Source organism: Melanerpes formicivorus, unplaced genomic scaffold, assembly GCF_026170545.1.
Source record: "Melanerpes formicivorus ecotype bairdi unplaced genomic scaffold, bMelFor1.0.p_v2 SCAF_1, whole genome shotgun sequence".
Lineage (NCBI taxonomy): Eukaryota > Metazoa > Chordata > Aves > Piciformes > Picidae > Melanerpes > Melanerpes formicivorus.
Window position 1 is genome coordinate 34,521,511 of NW_027142353.1, and position 22,476 is coordinate 34,543,986.

The 22,476-nt window shown below is 47.8% G+C and overlaps 1 protein-coding gene across 7 annotated transcripts in view; it reads right to left on the bottom strand.

Annotated features, from left to right (window-relative positions):
- The window catches only part of PAK1 (p21 (RAC1) activated kinase 1), a 120,850-nt gene that overhangs the window by 74,831 nt on the left and 23,543 nt on the right, over nucleotides 1–22,476 (bottom strand). For 3 of the 7 annotated variants that reach the window (XM_068139693.1, XM_068139676.1, XM_068139685.1), the window contains exon 2: nucleotides 6,316–6,391. The exons of 2 other annotated variants lie outside the window; for them this stretch is intronic. The gene's annotated coding sequence lies outside the window, so the exon portion shown is untranslated. Of the gene's footprint in view, nucleotides 1–888; nucleotides 960–6,315; nucleotides 6,392–13,195; nucleotides 13,227–22,476 lie in introns of those variants that run through there. 2 more of the 7 variants (XM_068139702.1, XM_068139732.1) reach the window with 2 other exon arrangements.

Below are 22,476 nucleotides of genomic sequence, written 5' to 3' on the forward strand. Positions count from 1 at the left end.
CAGGTACACCTAGAGCAGGTTGCACAGGAACACATCCAAGTGGGTTTTGAAAGTCTCCAGAGAAGGAGACTTCACAACCTCTTTGGGCAGCCTGGTCCAGCGCTCTGCACCCTCACAGGAAAAATGTTTTTCCTCATGTTCAGATGGAACTCCTTGTGTTACAGTTTGTGCCCATTGCCCTATCACTGAGCAGCACTGAAAAAAGAGTCTGGCCCCATTCCTCTGGATCCTTATGAATATTGATACATATTCAGAAGATCCCCTCTCAGTCTTTTATTTTCCAGGAGAAAGAGACCCAGGTCTCATTTGCAAGTATGAGGATGTTCTCTCCACTCTCTCTTTCCATTCATTTCCTTAGAGCTGAATTTTCCTCCATTCCTGGTTATTCTTGTCCTGTTGGTATTTGCAGGTCCTGAATCACAGCCTCCAAGATGCACATGTTTGGTTGCTTTTATTTTTAAGAAAAGCCAATTCAGACTGGAAATAACTCTTGTATTTTCTCTGAACATTCTTCAGCATACACCTAGTTTGATCTGAGGAGTTTAAATAGTCTGGTTTAACAAATGCCTCCAAGTTTTATCACTATCTGTTGCTCTACTTAAATGTTACAAAACAGACATCCAAACCACAGAATCACAGAAACATTCAGGTTGGAAAAGACCCTCAGAATCACCAAGTCCAACCAAGAACCCCACTCTACAAGGTTCATCCCTAAACCTCAAGTACCACATTCAAACCACCTTTAAACACAGCCAGGGTCAACCACCTCCCTGGGCAGCTCATTCCCATGCCTGACCACTTTTGCTGGAAAAACTTTTTCCTACTGTCCAGTCTAAACCTACACAGTGGCAGCTTGTGGCCATTCCCTTTTGTTCCATCACTAATTACCTGTAAGGAGAGACCAGCAGCAGCCTCTCCACAACAACCTTTCAGGTAGCTGTAGACAGCAATGAGGTCTCCCCTCAGCCTTCTCTTTTCAAACTAAACAGGCCCAGCTGCTTCAGTCACTCCTCATAAGAATTATTCTCCAAATTTGGGGCTTGCCATTGTGCCAGGCCACTTTCAGCTTTCAAAACAGAAGCTGGAGCTAAGCCTAAAACATGTAGCCCAAAACACATATTCTTTAAACTTTTAACATGATTTGAATTTACATCCCCATAGGGGAAACCTCCCCTGAGGGTTTCAGTCCTTAATACACCTGAACATCTGCCAAACCATGATGATTTGTTTATGACAAAGCTGAACCAGGACATCTCAAAAAGAAGTTGTTAAATTCCAAAGCATGACTTCTTGAAATGGGGTCTCCAAAAGCAGCCCTGAGTAAATCAGCTTACAAGGGACCTGGGGGTGCTGATTGACAGCTGCCTAAACATGAGCCAGCAGTGTGCCTAGGTGGCCAAGAAGGCCAATGGCATCCTGGCCTGCATTAGGAATAGTGTGGCCATCAGGAGCAGGGAAGTCATTGTGCCCCTGTACTCAGCACTGGTTAGGCCACACCTTGAGTCCTGTGTCCAGTTCTGGGCCCCTCAGTTTAAGAAGGACATTGAGACACTTGAATGTGTCCAGAGAAGGGCAACAAGGCTGGGGAGAGGCATTGAGCACAGCCCTGTGAGGAGAGGCTGAGGGAGCTGGGGTTGTTTAGCCTGGAGAAGAGGAGGCTCAGGGGTGACCTCATTGCTGTCTACAACTACCTGAAAGGGGATTGTAGCCAGGAAGGGGTTGGTCTCTTCTCTCTAGCAACCAGCACCTTCTTCTTGTGCCTCTTCTACAGCTGCACAATTGACCTGGTTTTGTTTAAAGAGAGAGAGAAAAAGAAATATTTCAGAACATCTCATTGACATCAAGGCTACAAAGAGAGAGGATGTTGAGTCCTGATGGGTCAATGAAGACAGCAGCTTAAGCATTCCTACTGGTCTCAGGACTCCTCCCTGATGCTTAATCTTGGCTTCATTGTAACTAACAAAGTGTGTCCCTGATGTGCTTCATGAGAATATGATATCCTCAGACCGTGAGATACATGATTTCTGGAGAAGGGGAGGCTGAGGGGAGACCTCATTGCTGTCTACAACTTCCTGAAAGGAGGCTGGAGTGAGGCGGAGATTGGTCTCTTCTCCCCAGGATCAGGTGACAGGATGAGAGAAGATGGCCTGATATTGTGCTAGAGGAGATTTAGACTGGAGATTAGGATGAATTTATTCACTGCAAGAGTGGTCAGGGATTGGAACAGGCTGCCCAGGGAGGTGGTGGAGTCACCATCACTGGGATTGTTTAAAAAGAGCCTGGATGAGGCACTTAGTGCCATGGTTTAGTTGATTAGATGCTGTTGGGTGATAGGTTGGACTTGATGATCTCAAAGGTCTTTTCCACCATAGTTAATTCTGTGCTCTGTACTCTGTATTAAGGTCATACCCAACCCTAACCATTCTATGATTCAATCATAGGTACATAAACAGAGATGTGTATATGACTTGCATCATCCCAATAACTCACTCTGTTTATTCATAGACAGTGAGGATGCATCATATGACCACCTATAAATTTCATTATCCTCAAAGCACTAAAAAATAAATAAACACATATATATATTAAAAAAAATGGGGGGGGGGGAGGGGGGAGGAGTTATAAAGCACAACAGACAGCTCTGAATTCATATAACTGAATATACCACATTGTCTTGTTCCTTTGGTATGTGAACACCAGATCATCTTTCCAGTACCTAGAATCCATCTTAATGTTAAATAAATGAATAAATAATCCTCCTCCCCAGAGGCATATAAACAAGGCTGTTGCCCAAATCCAGGTTTACCTCACACACACAGGTTGTTCAGCCACTACCACTCACTGGATTGAAATAGACTTGGGAACTGAACCAGAAAAGGAAAACAAAGACACTTCTTGAGCCCGTTTCCTCCTCCCAGACACTGGTGGGAGGGAAGGCTGGGCAGCTCAGAAAAGGGTCACCTCACATCTTCCCTTTGGGCTTGCCCTGAAGAAAGATGAGGTTCAAGGTGTTCAAATTCCAGAAATAGAAATCCTCAGCTGCAGAAATTTTACTGCACTAGGGCAACACCCAGAAGACAGTGTGGGTCCCCAGCCATCTCCTCCTTATCCTGCTAAGCCCACAAGTCTGCCAAACCCAAACTCCAAATGCCTCTGAGGCTTACTGGGAGGTGAAAAAAATGCCGACAGACAATACTAATAAACTTCCTGAACCACTTGGACTATCTTCATGTTATTTATGTTTAGCATTTCAGTGTAGAAGGAGGAACTGGTGGTGGGTAGAAACAAGTTTCACTCATCCTTACACTTAGCAATGAGACTAAACTTAGTTATGAAGCCCTCTTGCCTCCTCTGCTGCTTACATTCCTCAAACACCTTCATGTTGTACCAGAGAAGGTTAAGGTTGGACGTTAGGAAAAATTTCTTCAGCAAAAGTGTTGCCAGACATTAGAACAGGCTTCCCAGAGAAGTGGAGGACTCACCAGCCCTGGAGGGATTGAAGAGACATGTAGATGTAGTACTTAGTGACATGGTTTAGTGGTGGATTTGGCAGTGCTGGGTTAATGGTTGGGGGTGATGATCTTAAAGGTCTCTCCTAACCAAACTGGTTCTATGAAATTAGATAAGATAGTTTCAGTGTGTCAACAGTGTACATGATTATGATGAAGTGGGCAAGATATTCCTTGTCACAGGCTTCCAACAGTCTTAAACTTTGAGAAGGCCTGCCCAAAGAGAAAAAAGCTCACTCCTTGCTGGTAGGACAGGGACTAGACCCAGAGCACTCTCCATGGATATCACAGAATCATAGAATGTTTTGGACTGCAATGGACCTGTAAAGGTCATGTAGTCCAACACCCAACCCCCCAAACCACCTGACCTGGAATGTGTCCAGGGATGGAACATCTACCACCTCTCTGGGTAACCTGGGACAGTGTCTCACCACCCCCAGTGGAAAAAAAAGTCTTCCCTATACCTACTCTGAATCTCTCTCTTGTAGTTTAAAAGCATCACTCCTTGTCCTATCACAACAGGCCCTATTAAAAAGTCTGTCCCCATATTTCTTATGGGCCCCCTTTAAGTTCTAAAAGACTACAATAAGGTCTCCCTGGAGTCTTCTCTTCTCCTGGCTGAACAGTCCCAACTCTCTCAGCTTGGCCTCACAGCAGAGGGGTTCCTTCCCCTGATCATCTTTGTGGCCTCCTCTGGATCTGCTCCAACAGGTCCCTATCTCTCCTGTACTGAGGACTCCAGAGCTGCACCCAGCACTGCAGGTGGGATCTCAGCAGAGAGGAGCAGAGGGGCAGAATCTCCTCCCTCCACCTGCTGCCCATGCTGCTGAGGATACAGCCCAGGACAGGGTTGGCTTCTGGACTGCAAGTGCATGGCACCAGCTCATGTCCAGCTTCTTATCCACCAAGATGTAGAAATGGTGGGTGAATATTTCTTTTCCACTCCCCATCCCACAAAGAGCAACAGTTTGAACAATTTTAGACCTTTACACTCAAAAAAAATCATTACAAAGCTGCAAGGTCTGAGCTTAGCCTGGCATATTTTTACAGTACACAGTCAGTAAGCCAGAGGAACTTGGCTTCATGCACATGCAGGATTAAGTGTGGCCATCCAACACTGAACCAAGCCACCATGAAGCAGCATCAAGACCACTCCTGTGCTGCAGCTTGGTGGCCACCAGGACCAAACTCCATCTCACCTACTCACACAAACCCAGCACAGAATGTTGCAGGACCATATGGCAAAGGGCACCTCTGAAAAGTGCCTCATGCAGCCATGCAAGCATGAAGCTGACACAAGAGGCAATTCCTGCTTTGAACCTTTTCTATACCATTAGTGCTCGTGCTAATTACCACAGCCAACAGCAGCAGTCACTCTGATGGGAGGGCTGAACAAAAGTGACACAGCTGTCAACTGCATTCAAAGTACCAAAGCCCTAAGAGTCCACGGTTTTGGGGCCAGAAGACAATCCATCCCTCCATCCAGATTCTGGGGCTTGCAGCTTTTGCAGGGCAGAATGCTGCTGAGAGCAAGTACAGCTGAGGCAGACGTTCGAAAAGGAAGCTCATTTTGCCCCTTTCTCAGGGGGATTTAAACAGCAGGTGAGTGGGGCTGGTCTGTGGACATGACCCTTTTTTCATTTAGGCTATTTAGATGCAAATTGTTTCCCCCTTTCCTCCCCCTCTCAACACCATCTGTTAGCCCAGAGGTTTAGACTGTGCCTAGGGTGTAGGGGTTTTTTGGGGGGAGGCGGGGGGAGGGGATGTGCCTACAGATAAAGCACTGAGAAAATGTCTCTTGATGCTCCTGTTTACTCTGGGGCACAGTTTGGGGGGGGGGGGGGGGGCAGAAAATCACTTTGCAATACTATCAAAGAAGTTTTTTCTCTCATTCTGCTGCTCTTTTCCTTGTAAGCCCATGGATTTCCTATCCTAGAAAGCATTTCTTGTCCAGATTTTGGCCAACAAGCAACATTATACAGTGGCACAGCAGGGTGCTATAGTGTCAGCACAGGACACGAGCTGCAGGAAGTATCAGAGAGCCAAGGAATTAAGATCTTAAATAATAATGATGAAGTCCTTCACTACAAGGCACTGTATTTAATGATCCCTCATTTCTGATTTTCCCTAGTGCACAGCAATGTACTTTCAAGAACTGTGGAGACATTTGATTTATTAAACACTTCACTCAGGGCTCTGGATTCCTCATAAAGGGAAGATTATGGTGACAGCACTAAGTATGCTTTCAGGAACCTTCAAGATGATACAGTACTGAGAGGGGTGTCTGATGGACTACTGCCACTCAGAGGGATATGTTCAGGCTGAAGAAATGAGCCAGCACCAACTTCATGAAGTTCAACAAAAGAAAATGTAAAGCCCTGCTACGTGGGAGGAATGAGCCCAGGCAGCAGCACAGACTGAGAGCTGACTGTCAGAAAACCAGCTGTGCAGAGAAAGACATGGAAGTCCTGGTGGACATCAAGTTGACTATGAGTCTCCAAAATGCCTTTGCAGCAAAGAAGGTCAAAAGCATCTGGGCTGCATTAGGAAAGGCGCTGCCAGCAAGTCAGGGCAAGTGATCTTCCCCTCTGCTCAGGGCTGGTCAAACACTCATGGAGTGCCAGGTCAAATGCTCATCTCCTCAGGACAAGAGAGATGGGGACACATCAGAGAGAGTCCAGCAAAGGTTCACAAAGATGATTAAGGGACTGGAGCATCAGATGTAAGAGGAAAGGCTGAGAGAGCTGGCATTGTTCAGCCTGTAGAAGGAAAAGCTCAGGGGGATCTTATCAATGTGCATAAATACCTGCTGGAGGTGTAAAGATGCAACCAGGCTCCTCTTGGTGGTATCCAGCAACAGGACAAGAGGCAATGGACACAAACTGAAACACAGGAAATTTCATTTAAGTGTCAGAAGGAGGAGGAAAAGAAAACAAAACACACAAAAAAGCCAACAAAAAGAATGTTTTCCCTGAAGGGAGAAACAAACTACAGAATAGGTTGCCCAGAAAAATCATGAAGTGCCCATCCTTGGGGGTGCTCAAAACACCACCAGACCCCTGAGCAAATGGCTCCAGCTACCATGACTCTACATGGGGGGCTGGATTGGCTATCCAGAAGTTCACAGAATCACAGAATGTTAGGGGTTGGAAGGGACATTGAAAGATCATCCAGTCCAACCCCTCTGCCAGAGCAGGATCACCTAGACCAGATCACACAGGAACACATCCAGGTGTTTTTTGAAAATCTCCAGAGAGGGAGACTCCACAACCACCTGGGCAGACTCTTAGAGGGTTCCACCATCCTCACAGTGAAAAAATCATTCCTCCTGTTTCCATGGAACTTCCTATGCCTCAGCTTCCACTCATTGCCCCTTGTCCTGTCATAGGGCATCACCCAGCAGAGACTGGCTCCATCCTCTGGGCACTCATCTTTTACATCTTCACAGTATCACAGTATTGCCAAGGTTGGAAGAGACCTCGAGGATCATCGAGTCCAACCTGTCACCACAGACCTCATGACTAGACCATGGCACCAAGTGCCACATCCAATCCCCTCTTGAACACCTCCAGGGATGGTGACTCCACCACCTCCCTGGGCAGCCCATTCTAGTGACGAACAACCCTCTCTGTGAAGAACTTTCTCCTCACCTCCAGCCTAAACTTCCCCTGGTGCAGCTTGAGACTGTGTCCTCTTGTTCTGGTGCTGGTTGCCTGGGAGAAGAGACCAACACCTTCCTGGCTACAACCACCCTTCAGGTAGTTGTAGAGGACAATGAGGTCACCCCTGGACAACCCATTCCAGGGTTTCACCACTCTCATGGGGAAGAACTTCCTCCTCACGTCCAGCCTCAATCTCCCCACCTCCAGCTTCATTCCATTCCCCCTAGTCCTATCACTACCTGAGATCCTGAGAATTCCTTCCCCAGCCTTCCTGTAGGCCCCCTTCAGATACTGGAAGGCCACAATTAGGTCACCGCGGAGTCTTCTCTTCTCCAGACTGAACAGCCCCAACTCCTTCAGTCTGTCATCATAGGAGAGGTGCTCCAGCCCTCTGATCATCCTTGTGGCCCTTCTCTGGACACCTTCCAGCACCTCCACATCCCTCTTGTAATAGGGCCTCCAGAATTGGAGGCAGTACTCCAGGTGGGGTCTCACCAGAGCTGAGTAGAGGGGGAGGATCACCTCCCTCGACCTGCTGGCCACACTTCTCCTGATGCAGCCCAGGATCTGATTGGCTTTGCGGGCTGCAAGTGCACACTGAGAGCTCATGTTGAGCTCCTTGTCCACCAGCACCCCCAAGTCTCTCTCCTCAGGGCTGCTTTCCTGCCAGTCCCTGCCCAGCCTGGATTTGTGCCTGGGATTGCCTCGACCCAGATGCAGGACCCTGCACTTGCTCTTGTTGAACCTCATGAGGTTGGCTTGTGCCCACCTCTCCAGCCTGTCCAGGTCCCTCTGGATGGCCTCCCTTCCCTCCAGCATGTCTGCTGCACCACACAGCTTGGTGTCATCAGCAAACTTGCTGAGGGTGCACTCAATGCCACTGTCCATGTCCCCCACAAAGATGTTGAACAAGACAGGTCCCAGGACTGATCCCTGAGGGACTCTGCTTGTCACTGGCCTCCACTGGGACATGGACCTATTCATAGAAACCTTTTCCTAAAACAAAATTTAAAATAATTGATCAGTACAAACAGTGTTTAAATCAATTTGGGCTGATATTTGGAAAGGTTCTGAAGTTTTCCTTTTAAAACAATAGTGGTTATCTTTTAGCCATTTATGAAAGCAGCAGGAGTTTCTCCAACAGAATTAGAGTCATCTTCATTCACTGCCCTACATCACCAGCTAATTTCTGTTTCCTCATCTCTGGCATTTCACCAGCATCACTGGGAAGCTAAAGGACAGCTACTGGAAATGGTTCTATTTAACCAACTTCTTGTTCACAAATCCAAGCATGTGCATAAATCTTAAGGGCTGCAGTTTGATCTACAGGACAAGACACAGGCACTAATTCTCACTCTCCTTGACTTCAAAAAGACAGAAAAGGTCATCTGTGATAGCTAAGGGATACTTGGCCTAACTGCCAGCAAGCCACCCACTGAAAACAGTGGGAGTTTGGCCCAAAATTAGGATTTCAGGATTCATCCCATAATGCCCTGTAACACTTCCCACACAGTACTACCTGACAGCTTCTGAGAATTGGCAAAATGTGAGGGACATGCTGACAACATCCGAGAGGAGGCTTCCAAGGGTCTATTTGCTAACAATTGCATTCCACCAGCTTGTGCCTGCAGTGTGCACACACTCACCCAGCTCCACATTAGCAGGGGGTTTTAACGTGCTGATTTTTTTAAAGCACCCTGGCTGAAAACACCTCTCCAAAAGCTGCTGGGTGCCAAACAAACCAGACTTTCAAAAGCAAAGACCCACACAGAAGCTACATCCAGGACATCACGGAACTTGTGCAACCACCCCCCCACGTTTGGTTCCCTGTCGCTACTAGTGATTAGGTAAGTAACACCAGCAACAGACAGATGCTCTTCCAGAACCTCTTTCCAGCACCACTTCCCAAATTGTCATCTTCTCCCACAGATACCTCCAGAACAGCCCTGAAAATAACTCCTGCCACCCCCAACGCAACCTGAGACAAGGTGGATGGATTTACAGCCAGGAAGCATTAAGGTCTGAGAGCAAATTGCTACCCACACAGTGCCCAGATCTAACAGCAGGGACACTCAGAAAACCAGTCTGCTGCTGGTGGATGGTCATTCCCCTGCTCCCCACTCTTGACCAGATAAGTATATTCCAGAGCTGAATGTTGCCCCTGGGGAATACACAGCTATGAGCCCAGTTCAACCCAATCCAACCTGTATCCTGCAGGGAGCCAAGCAACAGCCAGCTCACCTCCCACCTGGAGTACTGCATCCAGTTCTGGAGCCCCTATTGCAGAAAATATCTTGACATGCTGGAGCATGTCTGGCTGGAGGGCTGGAGTTCCCCTCCTATGAGAACAGAGAGAGAGTTGGGACTGTTCGCTCTGGAGAGGAGAATGCTCTGAGGAGACCTTAATGAGGCCTTCCAGTATCTGAAGGGGGCCTACAAGGAAGCTGAGGAGGGACTTTTTAGGGTGTCAGGGAGTGATAGGACTGGGGGGAATGGAACAAAGATAGAAATGAGTAGATTCAGATTGGATGTTAGGAAGAAGTTCTTCCCCATGAGGGTGGTGAGAGACTGGAACAGGTTGCCCAGGGGGGTGGTGGAAGCCTCATCACTGGAGGTTTTAAGGCCAGGCTGGATGTGGCTCTGAGCAACCTGATCTGGTTTAAGGTGCCCCTGCTCATGGCAGGGGGGTTGGAACAGAACAGAACAAACCAGGTTGGAAGAGACCTTTGAGATCACTGAGTCCAACATATCATCCAACACTATCTAATCAACTAAACCATGGCACCAAGGACCCCATCAAGCCTCTTCCTAAACACCTCCAGTGATGGTTACTCCACCACCCCCCTGGGCAGCCCATTCCAATGGCCAATAACTCTTTCTATGAAGAACTTCTTCCTAACATGCAGCCTAAACCTCCCCTGGTGCAGCCTGAGACTGTGCCCTCTTGTTCTGGTGCTGGTTGCCTGGGAGAAGAGACCAACCTCCACCTGGCTACAACCACCCTTCAAGTAGTTGTACAGGGCAATGAGGTCACCCCTGAGCCTCCTCTTCTCCAGGCTAAGCAACCCCAGCTCCCTCAGCCTCTCCTCATAGGGCTTGTGCTTGAGGCCTTGTTGCCCTTCCCTGGACACGTTCAAGTGTCTCAATGTCCTTCTTAAACTGAGGGGCCCAGAACTGGACACAGGACTCAGGGTGTGGCCTAACCAGTGCAGTGTACAGGGACAGAGTGACTTCCCTGCTCCTGATGGCCACACTATTCCTGATCCAGGCCAGGATGCCATTGGCCGCCTTGGCCACCTGGACACACTGCTGGCTCATGTTCAGCCTACTATCAACCACTACCCCCAGGTCCCTTTCTGCCTGGCTGCTCTCCAGCCACTCTGACCCCAGCCTGTAGCTCTGCATGGGGTTGTTGTGGCCAATGTGCAGAATTCAGCACTTAGATGTGTTAAATCCCATGCCCTTGGACTCTGCCCATCTGATCATCCAGATCATCAATAAAGATATTAAAGAGGATGGGGCCCAGCACTGATCCCTGGGGGACTCCACTAGTGCCTGGCTGCCAGCTGGATGTGGCACCATTCACCACCACTCTCTGGGCTCAGCCCTCCAGCCAGTTCCTAGCCCAGCACAGTGTGCTCCCGTCCAAGCCATGGGCTGACAGCTTGGCCAGGAGTTTGCTGTGGGGGATGGTGTCAAAGGCCTTGCTGAAGTCCAGGTAAACTACATCCACAGCCTGCCCCACATCCACCAAGCAGTCACCTGATCATAGAAGGAGATCAGGTTGGTTAGGCAGGACCTGCCCTTCCTAAATCCATGCTGGCTGGGCCTGATCCCTTGGCCATCCTGTAAGTGCTGTGTGATTGCACTCAGGATGACCTGTTCCATGATCTTGCCTGGCACTGAGGTCAGGCTGACAGGCCTGTAATTCCCTGGTTCATCCAACCGGCCCTTCTTGTGGATGGGCATCACATTGGCCAGCTTCCAGTCATCTGGGATCTCTCCAGTGAGCCAGGACTGTTGAAAAATGATGGAGAGCGGCTTGGCCAGCTCATCTGCCAGCTCTCTCAGCACCCTAGGATGGATCCCATCCGGCCCCATGGACTCATGGGGATCCAAGTGGCTGAGCAGGTCTCTAACTACTTCCTGCTGGATCACAGGGGAACTATGCTGCTCCCTGCCTCCATCTTCCAGCTCAGGAGGCCAGTTGTCAGGAAGACAACCTATCCTGCTATTAAAATTTGAGGCAAAGAAGGTGTTAAGTACCTCTGCCTTTTCCTTATCTTTTGTTACTATGTTCTCCTCCATGTCCACCAAGGAGTGGAGGTTGTCCTTGCCCCTCCTCTTGCTATTAATATTTGGATTCTTTGTTGTCCTTCACGGCAGAGGCCAGTCTGAGCTCTAAATGGGCTTTTGCCTCCCTAACTTTTTTCCTGCATGACTTAGCAACATCCTTAAGCATTCCATGGGTTACCTCACCTTTCTTCCAAGGATGATACACCCTCTTTTTTCCCCTTAGTTCCTTTAGAATTTCATTGCCCATCCAGGCTGGCCATCTGCCCCAGTAGCTCATCTTCCGGCACATTGACACAGCCTGTTCCTGCACCTTCAAGTGTTCTTTCTTGAAGCAGGTCCAGCCCTCCTGGACCCCTTTGTTTTTTAGAGCTGTTTCCCAAGGTACCTTCTGAGTTAGTTCTTTGAGTCACCTGAAGTCTGCCCTCTGGAAGTCCAGAGTGGAGGTTTTGTGGCTGCCCCTCTCAGCTTGACTGCACATTGAAAACTCAATTATCTCATGGTCACTGGACCCCAGACAGCCTCCAACCACCACATCTCCCAACAGCCCTTCTCTGTTGGTAAAAAGGAGGTCAAGCAAAGCCTTACTCCTGGTAGGCTCACACAGCAACTGGGATAAGCAGCTGTCCTCCATACACTCTAAGAACCTTCTAGACTGCCTCCTCTCTGCTGTGTTGAGTTCCCAGCAGATATCAGGCAGGTTAAAATCACCCATAAGCAATGATCCTTGAGGTGCCTTCCAACCCTAACAATTCTATGATTCTATGTATTCCTCAAGCTAAGGGCTTCATACAGCATGGCTGCTCTGAATGGGGGGACCTGGAATCTGCCCAGACTGAAGTCACTGATTCACTGACCCCAACATAGGGGCAGTGGCATCTGATTCATAAATGTATCTTTTAGTTGAATCTCTGGAGGCAGCAGGGGATTGCATGTGACAGGATCAACACTTATGGTGCAAGTCAGATGGTATCCCCCCCAAATGATCAATACAATCATATCCCTGTAAATAATCAAGGCAGCAACTGGGACACAATATGGAAGCATTTGGTGCAGCCTCTTTAGCTGTCACAGCAGCTCCCTGACAACAATTAACAAGAAGAAAAAAAAACCAAACACACACAAAAAAAACCCCCACAATCCTAATGAAAACAGATATTTAAAAGATAGCCAAAGGACAGTGGGGCTTTCAGAGACTGAAACATGTAGTAGTGGATCTGGTAGTTAGGCAGTGGTTGGACTTGGTGATCTTCAAGATCTTTTCCAACCATAGTGATTCCGTGTGCCTCATTTTGGAGCAAGGGTCCAACTAAGTACAACAAGCTGCTGAAGAGATAAGACAGGTTGTGATTTAAAAGCAGCATTTAGGTACCAAAGGAGAAGACTTCCACAGATGAGTTGATATGTCTGCAGTTTACCCTGAAACTAATAATGTTTTTAAGAACATCCAAACACAGGAGAAAAAGAGAGAAGCCTGACTCAATAAAAAACATCCTATAGTTGTCATGCTTATGACTCACATTCTCCAGACAGGAAATCTTTGGAGCAAGCAAAAGCCTGTCTGCCCTCCACTTCACAAACCCTTGATATCATAATCACATTTTTAAAATACTACCTTCTTGAATGATGTAAATTAAAAGGCAGAAGTGATTCTCTGACACACTAGTGAAAACCACAAGCCAGCACGGAACAGCAATTTATTGCATGCAGGGCCATTAAACTATTACTTACAGAGTAATAAACAGCAGCCACACAGATACCACTGTCACCACCGAGCTGAAAACCTAGGAAACTCCTCGTCCCTGGCCCCTGGAGATAGAGAGAAGTTAAGCTGCTACTGCTTGGAGAGTGCTTTTGTCCTCCAGAAAGGCTGCAGCATCCCAGCTAACACAGCAATTGTCCTGTAATTATCATGCATGCTTTATAGTCAATATAAAAGGGACTCGACTTCAAAAGTAATTTTAAAGGCAAAAGCAGTGGAAAGCTGTGACAGGAGAAAGAGAGGAGACTGTGCATTTATGTTGGTCAGTTCAGCACTCATGGTGACAACTGTGACTGAGGATGGTTGGGGGAGACCAGGGTTCACTGGCCACACCAAAAGCAGTTTGATTTTCACAGAAGGAATACTGTTTGTTGACCACTCAGAGCCCCAGATGAGAAGGCAGGCTGGCAAGTCTGAACAAGACACCCAGCTGGCTCCACAGCTTAGACAAAAGCTTGGTTCTCTGCAGCTTTTTATCTTCCCTTCCTGCTCCAGTGTTAAAATTGGGATGGTATCAATTCTTCTTTGCCAAATGGAAAGCCCTCTGAGGGCAAAGCAAATTGCAGAGCTTTCTAACTACCATGCAGACCACACCATCAGAGCTCGCTGCTCAACACTTGTAAGAGCTCAGGGCATCCACAGGATAGCCTTGGGATCAGAGCAGAGCTACAGTTGGATGTTCTCCAGAAGTATATTAGGAGAACAGAATCAAATTGCCACCCAAACATAATTGCCAAGTTTCCATCCAATGTTGCAGCAGTCTGCTTGACACGTTTGATTTCAGAGGACAGACTGCTGGAGTAATATTTTGTTGTTATTAGTGTGTCCAACTCCTCTAATGCAGCATTCATCTTTGGTCAAGGACAGCATTCTTTCTCCCTCAAGTTCTACTTTTGATAATGGAAAGCATTACAAATTCATCATGCAGCATAGAAAAAAAGATTTGCATAGGCTGAGTTGAAGACAGTCAGTCAGAAAGATAGAAAGCAGTGCTCTTAAATGGCCTACTCCCTCCTAAAAGCCACACATTTAGAGCAGAGGATGTTTGGACCTCTGCTTTCTCTTCTATGAGGCCATTCTGAAAGCAGCCTGCAAGGCTTTGCTGAGTAGCTGGTTGCTGCTTTACCTGACGTTTGCAGTTCTGGTAGCCCATGCAGAGCTGAATCATCGGGGAAAGATTTCCCTGCCTCCAACCCCACGGTATTTAAGAGAGGTCAAATTCTGACCCCTTTTGAAAAGGCTGCCCAGAAACTATGTGCAAGATTAGCAGGTTGCTCTGCTCCCACCACCAAATCACTGGCCACACAGCTCTTGCCCAGTGCAACTCTCCATTTCCAAGCCTTGCAGGCATCTCACAGCATCACAGACAATATGTTCAGATGCTCTGGGTGCATCAATATGCATTTGGCCCATCTGTTAAACCCACAGGGCATGCACCATCAGAAGATCTGTAAAGAGCGGGGAGAGCAGCAATGAGTATGGTTTTCTCTTCACCATCTCTTCTAAAAAGATATTTTGCCCCCAATTCCCACAAAAATGGAATGTCACTTTATGCTCACAAAGCTACATGAGATTACAGAGCTATCAAAAAGCTAAGTTGCTTTATACATCTTGTTTCCACCATGGAGAAGGGAACTCAATGAGGATCTTCAAGCTGGAGGACAGCAACTTCTCCACCAGACAAGGCTTCCAGACTTGACTGAGGAATTGTAGGTTGGGAACTGAGCTGCTGGAGAGCAGTGAAGGGGAAAAGGACCTGGGGGTCCTAGTGGATGGAAGGATGACCATGAACCAGCAATGTGATCTCATGGCCAAGAAGGCCAATGCCATTCTGGGGTGGATTAGAAGGGAAGTGGTTAGTAGGTCAAGAGAGGTTCTCCTCCCCCTCCACTCTGCACTGGTGAAGCCACATCTGGAATATCGTGTCCAGTTCTGAGCCCCTCAGTTCAAGAACTACCTCAGGGAACTGCTTGAAAGAGTCCAGTCCAGAGCCACAAAAATGATTAATGGAATTGAACATCTTCATTACAAGGAGACACTGAGGGAGCTGGGACGCTGTAGCTTGGAGAGGAGCCTGAGGGGTGAGCTCATTCATGTTTATAAATATGCATACAGTGAGTGCCCAGAGGATGGAGCCAGGCTCTGCTTGGTGATGCCCAATGACAGGACAAGGGCCAATGACTGGAAGTTGAGGCATAGGAAGATCAGGAAGAAATGCTTTCCCTGTGAGGGTGACAGAACGCTGGAACAGGCTGCCCCGGGGTGGGCTGTGGAGTCTCACTCTCTGGAGATGTGCTCCTGTGTGACCTGGTCTAGGTGATCCTGCTCTGGCAGGGGGCTTGGACTGGATGATGTTTTGAGGTCCATTCTAACCCCTAACACTCTGATTCAGTGAGGAAGCAACCCCTTATTCTTGATTAGTTCAAGGTGTCCATTTAAATCAAAGCAGCCACTTTCAGGAACAGAGACTGAAATATTTTTTCTTATAACACAAGAACCTGCTTGAGTAGAATATTGAGCTCATGAGATGTGAATAGTGCCCCTTCAAGCTCTCAGAGCAAACAAATCAGTAAAGTTTTAATCTAGAAAGTGAGAAAAGATTTTTTTTAAGATATTAAAGACCCCTAAACCAATTATGAGAGCCATGCCACTCTAACACTGCTCAGAAGAATTGAGCTCAGCCTTCACAAGTCTGTCACCTGCATTATTTGTGTTTTATAAAACATGAAAAGGCTCTGCCCCAACACTGAGCTTCAAGCCTTTTTTGTCTACAAACCTTAGAGTCATAGAATCATTTTGGTTGGAAGAGACCTTTCAGATCATCATGATAATTGGCTATAACAAAAATCAGCTAAGCAGTGTGAAAAGAGGCTTCAGATCCCTTTAGCAGGTGCACGATTCCATGCAACAGCTTGATAACTAGGCTGAGCATCCACAGGAGGCACCAACCGCAAGTCAGAGGAGGGACAAGTCCCAACCTGCAGTCACATGGAAACACCAAACATCCTCTTTTTTTTGTTTTTGTTTCCTCCAGGCCTCTGAAGTTCTCTTCCTTCTTGAATCCCTGGAAGAAGAGCATTATTTCTGCTCTATTCCATTTCGTGTGGGACTCTCTCCAAGTAGAAATGACTCCTTTCCCCTTATGTTTTGGCATGATCTTCATGCAAGAAGATAAATGTCAAAGAAAGATGAGACCAGACTATTCTCAGCGGTCACCAGAGGCAGTACAAGAGGTAATGGGCACAAACATAGGAAGTTTCATCTAAACATGAGAAGGAACTTCTTTACTTTGAGGGTGGCAGAGCACTGGAACAGGCTGCCCAGAGAGGAGGTGGAGTCTCTGCAGACTTTCAAGGCCCACCTGGCCACGTTCCTGTGTGTGATCTGCTCTGGCAGCAGGGTTGGACTCAATCTCCAGCCAAAGTTCTCCAAAGTGGCAGAAATAAAGATTTTTATTATCAATTTCCTCAGAGCCCTGCCGAGTCTGAAAATTACTTAGTTGTCAGAATCACAAACATCACTGACCCCATCAGCCTTATGAGCTCAGAAGTGTCTCTGAAGAGCAAGCCACGCTTGTGTGGGTTCACTTCAAGCCTTGAGGAAGACCATTGTTGGCCAGAGCTGTGACATTGCAAAAGCAACAGGCTAATGATGACATCACTTGAGCAGAATCTGTCCCCCAGGACAATAGTGACTGGTTACAGATGCCAAGATAACTCCATGAGAGATATCAGAGGAAATCTTTTTGCAGAAAACCACTCATGCATGCAAAAGTGGAGAAGGAAATGGCCCAAAGCTCTCAGACACTACTTTACTTGCTCTTGTACTAGTTACGAAATCCAAAGCACCACAGACTTTGGGAAAGACTACAGATGTTGTCTGCTTAGACTTTACTAAAGTTTTAGACACCATTTCCCACAGCATTCTCCTGGAGAAACTGGCTGCTCAAGGCTTGGCTGGATGGCCAGGCACAAAGAGCAGTGGTGAATGGCCAGTTGGTGACCAGTCACTAGAGGCATTCCCAAAGGCTCAGTTTTGGGGCCTGTTCCCTTTAATATTTATCAGTGATCTGGACAAGAAGATTGAGAGCAACCCCAATAATTGACTGATGACTTCAAGTTGGGCAGGAATGTTGATCTGCTTGAGGGTAAGGAAGCTTTTCAGAGCAATCTGGACAGGCTGGATCAGTGGGCTGAGGCCAATGATATGAGGTTTAACAAGGCCAAATGTCAGGTCTTGTACTTGGGTCAAACAACCCCATGCAATGTTACAGGGCTTGGGTGAGAGTGGCTGAAGAGCTGTCCAGCAGAAAAGGGTCTGGGGGTGCTGGTTGACAGTAGACAGGCAACCAGCACCAGAACAGTCTCAAGCTGCGCCAGGGGAGGTTTAGACTCGAGGTGAGGAGGAAGTTCTTCACCGAGCGAGTAATTCGGCATTGGAACGGGTTGCCCAGGGAGGTGGTTGAGTCATCGACCCTGGAGGCGTTCAAGGGGAGATTGGACGTGGCACTTGGTGCCATGGCCTAGTCATGGGGTCTGTGTTGATAGGTTGGACTCGATGATCCTCGAGGTCCTTTCCAACCTAAGTGATACTTTGATACTGTGATACACAGAGCATGAGCCAGCAGTGTGCTCAGGTGGCCAAGAACACCAACAGCATCCTGGCCTGGATCAGGAACAGCGTGGCCAGCAGGAGAAGGGAATTGGTTGTGCCCCTCTACTCAGTATTGGCGACACCACACCTCAAATACTGTGTTCAGTTTTGGGGTCCTGAAAGACCCCAAGAAGGACACTGAGATGCTGGAGAATGTCCAGAGAATGGCAACAAAGCTGCTAAGGGTCTGGAGAACAGGTCTGGTGAGGAGCTCCTAAGAGAATTTGAGTTCTTTAGTCTGGAGAAAAGGAGGCTGAGGGGAGACCTTATTGCTCTCTACAACTACCTGAAAGGAGGTTGTAGTGAGCAAGAGGAAACAGCCTCAAGTTGTGCCAGGGGAGGCTAAGGTTGGATGTGAGTAAAAATTCCTTCCGCAAAAGGGTTGTCAAGCCCTGGAACAGGCTGCCCAGAGAAGTGATGGAACCACCACCCCTGGAAGGATTTAAAGGCCATGGCTTAGTGGTGACGTGGCAGTGCTGGGTTAACAGTTGGACTCAATGATCCCAAAAGGTCTCTTCCAACTAAAACAATTCTGTGATTCTATGAAAAATGAAAGGCTTCAGAGAGACAATTCATGCCATTAAAGCTACACAAAGCCTTGAGTCACTTGCTGGGTCATGATCCAGCTGATTCTAAGAATCTGCATGCAGGCTGCTTACCCAGAAATTAACCTACTGCCTTGGAAAGCTTAATTTAGCAGAACGATTACTTACAGCACCTGCTGCTAGCCTCCCAGCCTTCTGTATGCCAGCTTCTCCAAAATTAATGCTAAGCCTTCTAAAATTATTTACATAAGTAATTAAGGAAAAAATTGGGGGGGAGAGAAAGGGAGGAAAGAGCCCTAAATGTATAACACAACAATCATCTGGGTTATCAGCACCAATTGAAACTCTAATTTCCAAAGCAAATAGAGTGAGTTAAGGCACTCAGAGATGAAGTCACACAGCCAGGCCTGGCAGCAGACTCCCATCCTCAGCCTAGAAGAACACCAAATGCACTGTACAGGCTACACACACCAAGTTGTGCATGTGCATGACCACCACCACCCCAGGAGAGACTCCATGCAGCAGGACAGCCTTTGTAAAAGAGGTCTCCTGCTTTTAAAGCTATGTTATGGCACTTTGGGACACAGTTTAAATGGCCATGGTGGTCTTAGGTTGATAGCTGGACTCAATGATGTTAGAGGTCTTTTCCATCCAAAACAATACTATGATTACGTTTAAGCTTTAAATGGAAGCCACAGCAGCCTCATCATGCAATTTTAGTGCCTCACGCAGTAATTGAGCGCTGAGGTCAGTGGGCAACAGAGGAGGGAAAGGAGAAAGGAAAACTGAGGAACCATCTCAGTTCTCAAGGTCTTAGTTCTCCTCCAGAAGATTCTGTTCACATCTACATATAGGAAGGCAAATAGGGGCCCTGATGGGATGCACCCATGAGTGCTGAGGGATATGGCAGGTGAAGAGAGACTGAGAGCCCTGGGACTGCTTGGTCTTGAGAACAGAAGACTTAGAGGGGATCTGATCAGTGTCTATCAATATCTGAGGGGTGGGTGTGAAGTGGAGGAGGCCAAGCTCTTTTCAATGGTGCACAGTAATAAGACAAGGAACAATGGATGCAAACTTTAACATAGAAGATTTCACTTCAACATGAGGAGAAACTTCTTTACAGTAAGGGTGACAGCACTGGAACAGGCTGCCCAGAGAGGTTGTAGAGTCCTCTTCTCTGGACATATCCAAAACCCATCTGAATGCATTCCTGTGCAGACTACCCTAAGTGATCCTGTTTTGGCAGGGGGTTTGGACTTGATGATCTCTGAAGGTCCCTTCCAACTCCTAACATTCTGTGATTATGAGGCTGGTCTCAATGATTTCTGATCAATCATGGTGACTGGGACAAGTGCCCCTAGACTGGGGGAAAGCAAAGGTCACTCCCAATCTTCAAGGAAGACCCAGGGAACTAGAGGTGGGCCTACAGGAACCTCAAAGTTCAACAAGCACATATTGCAAAGTCTTGCACCTGATCTGGAAGAACCCCAGGCACCTATATATGTTGGGCATTGACCAGATGGAAAGTAGCTTGACAGAAAAGGACCTCGGGGTCCTGGTGGACACTAAGGTGAACATGAGCCTTCAGTAGCTCCTTGCAGCCAAAAAGGCAAATGGTATCCTGGTCTGCATCAGCCAAAAACTGGCAACAGATCAAGGCAGGTGATTCTTCCCCTCTACTCAGCACTGGTGAGGCCACAGCCATAGTGCTGGGCCAAATGCTGGACTCCCTGTGCAGGAGAAGACAGGGACATACTGGGGAGAGTCCAGCAAAGATGCACGGTAGACAGAGTCAAGCTCTTGCTGATGATACCCAGTGCCAGGACCATGGGCACAAAATGAAACACGTGGGAGTCCCTCTGAACACTAGGAAAGGCTTCTTCATTCTGAGGGTGACTGCACACTGGCACAGGTTGCCCAGAGAAATTGTGGAATCTCTATCCTTGGAGATATTTGAAAGCTGTTTGGACATTCATGGACAACTGGCTCTGGGTGGCTCTTCTTAATGACAGGAAGCTGGACCAGAGGACCTCTGGAGATCCCTTCTCCAACATCAACCAGTCTCTGGTTCTGTGAAATTGTGCATCTAAAGGTGCACAGGCGTCAAGAACCTCCCTTCCAAGGGTTTCAAGAACCAGTGCAAACCTTTAATTTATTGGTAACTGCTGAAGGCACATTTTTATCCATTTTGAGAACAAAAGGACCTTTCAGTAATGGAAACAGAGATGTTTCCCGCCAGGGAAAGGAAGAGTTGAGAACTACACACAGGTCTCTCTCAGAGAATCATAGAATGGTAAGGGTTGGAAGGGACCCCCACCAAGATCAAGTCCAACCCCTTGCCAAAGCAGGATCACCTAGGGCAGGTCACACAGGAATGCATCTGGATGGGTCTTGAAAGTCTCCAGAGAAGGAGACTCCACAACCTCTCTGGGGAGCCTGTTCCAGTGCTCCGTCACCCTCACTGTAAAGAGGTTTCTCATCATGCTGAAGTGGAACTTCCTGTGTTCCAGATTGTGCCCACTGTCCCTTGTCCTATCACAGGACACTACTGAAATGAGACTGTCCCTTCTTCTTGACAACCACCCTTCAGATATTTGTAAACATTAATAAGATCTCCTCTCAGTCTTCTCCAGACTAAACAGCCCCAGGTCTCTCAGCCTTTCCTCATCAGACAGATGTTCCAGTCCCTTCATCGTCCTCACAGCCCTCCACTGTACTGTCTTTAGTTGTTCCTTGCCTCTCCTGAACTGGAGAGCCCAGAACTGAACACAATACTCCAGATATGGTTGCACTAGGGCAGAGTAGAGGGGGAGGAAACCTGCTGGACACGCTCTTCTTAAGAAGTCAGCCCAATTGCTCATGTGCACAGAAGCTGGAAGCAATTCACATTTGAGGGTTTATTTCTGTACCTAATCAAGACAAGTAATTTGCAAAAATTCAGCTGGGCTCTTAAAACCTCCTTCATGCATTCAGAATAACTTTTTCCAGCAGCTTGGAAACATCTCCCAGACCATGCCTGCTTCCTCCCCTGACCCACATATATCAAACTATAAAAGCTGCAAGCAGCCTATCCAACAAGGTTTGCCTTTTAGAAGGTGGAACAAAGAACACAACATTCCTGTCCTGAGTGCAACAAAAACAGTTTGAACAAGGTTTCAAAAGGTCGCAGTCCTTACAGCCTCCCAGAACTGGAGGCACCAAGTCGCAATTCAAGCTACGCAGCTCATCTCTTTCAAGCCCAACAGCTTGGCTAAGTTTGCAGGTCTTTTGGGGACATTAAGCAAAGCACCAGAGTGCCTCAGCTCCAGACACTGGCCGTCTCTGAAGCCAAAGAAAACAAAGTAAAACTCAAACTACTGAGGTTTAGGAGATCTGTGCAGAAAAAGACAAAAAACCTCTCACTTCACCCATCCCTCTGTATCCCTGCAGCAGTCCAGAAACATTTAACATCTTTATTGATGATCTGGATGAGGGGATTGAGTCCATCATCAGTAAATTTACAGACATCACCAAGCTGGGGGCAGGAGTTGATCTGCTGGAGGGTAGAGAGGCTCTGCAGAGGGACCTCGACAGGCTGGACAGATGGGCAGAGTCCAAGGGCAGGAGATTGAACACATCCAAGTGCCGGGTTCTGCACATTAGCCACAACAACCCCATGCAGTGCTACAGGCTGGGGACAGAGTGGCTGGAGAGCGGCCAGGTAGAGAGGGACCTGGGGGTGCTGGTTGATGGTAGGCTGAACATGAGCCTGTAGTGTGCTCAGGCAGCCAAGAGGGCCAATGGCATCCTGGCCTGCATCAGGAACAGTGTGGCCAGCAGGAACAGGGAGGTCATTCTGCCCCTGTACACTGCACTGGTAAGGCCACACCTCGAGTCCTGTGTCCAGTTCTGGGCTCCTCAGTTTAGGAAGGAGGTTGACTTGCTGGAGCATGTCCAGAGAAGGGCAACAAAGTTGGTGAGGGGCTTGGAACACAGCCCTATGAGGAGAGGCTGAGGGAGCTGGGGTTGCATAGCCTGGAGAAGAGGAGGCTCAGGGGAGACCTTATTGCTCT